At 44.4% G+C, this 3,924-nt stretch overlaps 1 long non-coding RNA gene across 2 annotated transcripts; it reads right to left on the reverse strand.

Moving 5' to 3' along the window:
* On the reverse strand, positions 1-3,085 carry LOC144258342 (uncharacterized). 2 transcript variants are annotated; one of them, XR_013344678.1, is made up of 4 exons: positions 2,860-3,085; positions 2,181-2,294; positions 1,756-1,934; positions 1-707 (listed from the first exon to the last, which is right to left on the reverse strand). It is a non-coding gene; the product is annotated as an uncharacterized LOC144258342 (long non-coding RNA). The 2 variants fall into 2 exon arrangements; XR_013344679.1 differs by lacking the exon at positions 1,756-1,934 and having other exon boundaries at positions 3-707; positions 2,151-2,294.
* Positions 3,086-3,924: the final 839 nt, after the last annotated feature.

Below are 3,924 nucleotides of genomic sequence, written 5' to 3' on the forward strand. Positions count from 1 at the left end.
AATTCATTTTCATTGGAAACAATAACATATTCAAAGAGCTCAAATTCTTGTCATATGAGTTCATTTTCTTTTAATCCCCGTTGCCAACAACCAAACCCTGGCTCTAGTTCTGGTTTGTCCCAACGTAGGTCCCAACCAATTCTCTGAGTTCATATATCGCTGGTTCTTCTGCCATGTGTGTTGGTGGAAGGGGTCTCCTATGTGGGAATGTTTGCATCACGAGGAAAAAAAAAATCTCTCTTTTCACACTTTTTAATCTTTCAAAGTAGGAGGAGGTAGAGGAGAAGGGATGTAAATGCATAAAACACAAGAGAAAACTGTCCTACACTAAAGGCATTTATCGGTATAACTATATTGCTCAGGGGTGTGAAAAATCCAGAGTTGAGCAATGTAGTTACACAGCCCTAACGCCCTGTGTAGATAGCGCTACGTCAGCAGGACATATAGCTTGAGGGGGCTGGACTAATGAAGTCCGACGGGAGAGATCTCTCCCATTGGCTTAGAGCATCTGTAATAGCATGCTACACCAGTGCAGCTACATTGGGGCAGCTGTGCCAACATCAGCTTTATTGTGAAGCCGGAGCATCAGACACAAAACCAGAGAATCAGGACTCAACATGCGAGTATCTGGAAGTCTGAAATTGGAACCGGACACGTTCCTTGCCTCATTGGTTACCATCATTTCCACAGCCTGAAAGTCCTGGTTTCTGTGAAAATAGAATGAATTATATTGAAATTAGAATTCATTAAAGAAATGCTACTTGAAGGGTTTGTTGAAATATAGTTGTCAAGAAGAGAAACATTAAGGAGTGTGAGACAATGGGTCCTCAAACTAATTAACTTAGAGCTCCTACTGAGCTGGGAAATTGGTAAACATTAGTATGCAAGTAAGATATGTATGTATATTTGTCAGTTGCTGCTTCATTTTGTCTCTTATGTTCAATTGGCTTATCTGTATAAACAAGTTAGCTTGAGCCTTTGCAGGGGGCTCACATATCTGGGTCCATTGGCAAAGTGCTTTGCTAATAAACAGAGTGGTCTGACAAATTATGTGAGTCCTGAATCTGACTTTGACATTACCCAATCAGGCACCCAGTTTGGAATCCACGAGGAGGGAATGTCCTATGAAGCACTCTCTCTCTTTGGATCCAAATGGTGAAGGATGATTGTTCTCAATCTAACCCTGGCATGCTTTGGATCTGTAATCAGTGAGTTGTACAAACAAACAATTTTCCTTGGGTCTTTGGTCACCATAGCTTCTTTTACTGGGATGGAAACCAAGAACGGAGCGTGTACTCATTCAACCCCAGTTCTTTCCAAATCCTTGGCCTTGGTTAGGGTATATGTACACTTCTCTGAAGTAGAATCCTTTACAAAAGCACTCAAAATCTCAGCAGTGTTAGTGAGGAATGGCTTCCTGAAACATGCCCAGCTTTTCTTTAATTTGGTGGCACAAATCCAGGCAAGGGACTGGATACAGGCCTGTTAGTTATCAGAGCTGGAGTTTCTATTCAAAACTAGCTATTTTTCTGCAGCTATTAGATTTCCAACACTGATTTCATTTCATACACTTGTTTTTAGCACCTACAAAGGATAAATTCAATAAAAAACCCACTTCTATTTCCTCAACATCTGCATCATGAAGGGGACCATTCCCCATGCCATAGAATTAGTTAGGTTATTTAAAATTTTTTAGTAACCTAGCATCCCCCATAATGGGGGACAAAACAGCCCCCTTGCCAGAAGTGGCTTTACCAATTGATGGAACCTGGGATTTAAACTCCAAATGATCACACGGTGCTTGGGATCCATCTGAATTCCCCTTCCAGGTTTTTGACACTTTCATCTCCAGGCATAGCGAGTCTGATGTAGGAAAAAAAGTGCTGGAGAGAGGTCAAATAAAAACAGGAACTGAACTCCTCCAAACACTTCTCCTAAATGGGAGAGAGGAGGGGATCAATTCAGCCTTCACATCCCATCAAATTCATGGGGGGAAGGGAGGAAGCTACTGCCTGATGTCTGCTAGGATCTACAGGAAGCCATGAGCTACAGTTACCCTGAGGTTATGACCCCTGCTAGGGATAATAATGAACTGAGTGACCTCCCAAGGGCTTCGTAGGGCATCCCATAGGTTTCCTTCAGGCACTTACAGATTCTGAGTTGGTTTCATGTTTCCTCACCATTGCAGGGAGCTCTCAGGGTCTGTCTTTCCTCTGAACCCTGGAGCTCTGAGACCCATGGCTCTTCCCCTTGTTCCAGCTGGGAAAACACATCAGGTTTGGAAATGGGAAACCCTGCTCAGATGAAAGAAAACAAAGGAGTTCAGGTGATTGCATAAGACTTTGTCATAAAAAAAACAAAACATTCTATTAATTTAACTTCAGTGCTTAGTGTGACCTGGTGTGCCTTGGGGAGTCCTGACTGAAAACGCTAAGGTCAGGGCAGGCTAAAAAAGGGAGAGCAGATGCTCCCAGAACTGATGGCTAACACTGAAGTTAAAATCACCGACCACTCACAAACTCTGCTTCTGATCCCCCACACTGGTTATTGAGAAGCAGCAAAAGAGAACACAGCCCCCTTTATTGCATTCCAGTTCTCTGACTCCCAATCAGCACCTATGTTCGGTACAGTGAGAGCTTATTTAAAAATTCTGGTCACAGAAACACAATGTTCTGACCCCAAAGGGTCAGCCATATTACCAGGTCAGCACAGGTTTGAATCATAGAATCTCAGGCTTGGAAGGGACCTCAGGAGGTCATCTAGTCCAACCCCCTGCTCAAAGCAGGACCAATCCCCAATTAAATCATCCCAGCCAGGGCTTTGTCAAGCCTGACCTTAAAAAAAAGGTTTGGATCTTACCCAAAATACCAGGCTGCCAGCCAATCCTTTAGCCTCTAAACTAAAGGAAAGAAGCAAAGGTCAGATACATTCAGAAATCTATATATCGGGTTCTTCACAGTATTGGTGAGTTCCTGGCTTGAAAGTCCGTCTGGAACACATCCACAGCTTGGATGGGTCATTCAGTCCTTTGTTCAAGGCTTCAGTTTGCAGAGAAGTTGCTCCAGAGGTAGGAAGAGGGATTGAAGAGAAAATGAAGATGATGCAGCTGCCCTTTCTATTCCCTTTGCCTTGTGGCTTGTACTTCCTGTGTCCCAAACACAAGCTTCACAGCACATGGCATGGAAAAGCCCTGGAGTTCTCAGTACACAGGCATACCCCTGCATGTCTTGCTGACTCAATAGGTGTATCCCCTTGGTTCTTTTCATGGGCTCATTGTACAGCTGATGACCCTTGACAGGCCAGTGAAGAGGCTCGGCAGTGCTGATGCCAGTCTGTCCGGGGGTGTCACCCAGAAACACTGCACAAGTCTGGAAATACAGATATACCCTACATGTCTATAACTCACAACACAAAGGTGGTACAAAACATAGAAACAAAATGATCATACTTGGAAAATCATAGCATTTTCACTGACACCTTACATGGCATATCTAGCATGATTCATTGCAATTTCATCATATTGGTATTTTATTATTATTATTATTAAAGAGTCTCACAATTCCCTACAGTGTCACACCTAGTAAACCAGTGAATTCCCAGGACCAGCTCCCTGGGTCCCTGAAGATGCTGAGCACTCTGCTTATGAGGGATTGAAATACCCACATATCTGCTGGGAACACACACAGACAGGCACAGTCTGTCCCCTGTGACAAAGTTCCTGCTCTACCTTGGTGGGTCTTGCGCTTATTGGCGGATTTGCTCACCTTGGAGCTTCACGGCAGCCCTCAGCTTGGCCATTTTTCTGAACCCACAGTCCAGGTTGACGACTCCTGGGTCTGACCAGGAGTTGGGAGGATTTGGGGGGAACCCGGGCCCGCCCTCTACTCCCGGCTCCAGCCCAGGGCCCTGTGGAATGCACCTGTC

The sequence above is a fragment of the Eretmochelys imbricata genome, chromosome 28 (genome assembly GCF_965152235.1).
Source record: "Eretmochelys imbricata isolate rEreImb1 chromosome 28, rEreImb1.hap1, whole genome shotgun sequence".
In the NCBI taxonomy this organism is placed as follows: domain Eukaryota; kingdom Metazoa; phylum Chordata; order Testudines; family Cheloniidae; genus Eretmochelys; species Eretmochelys imbricata.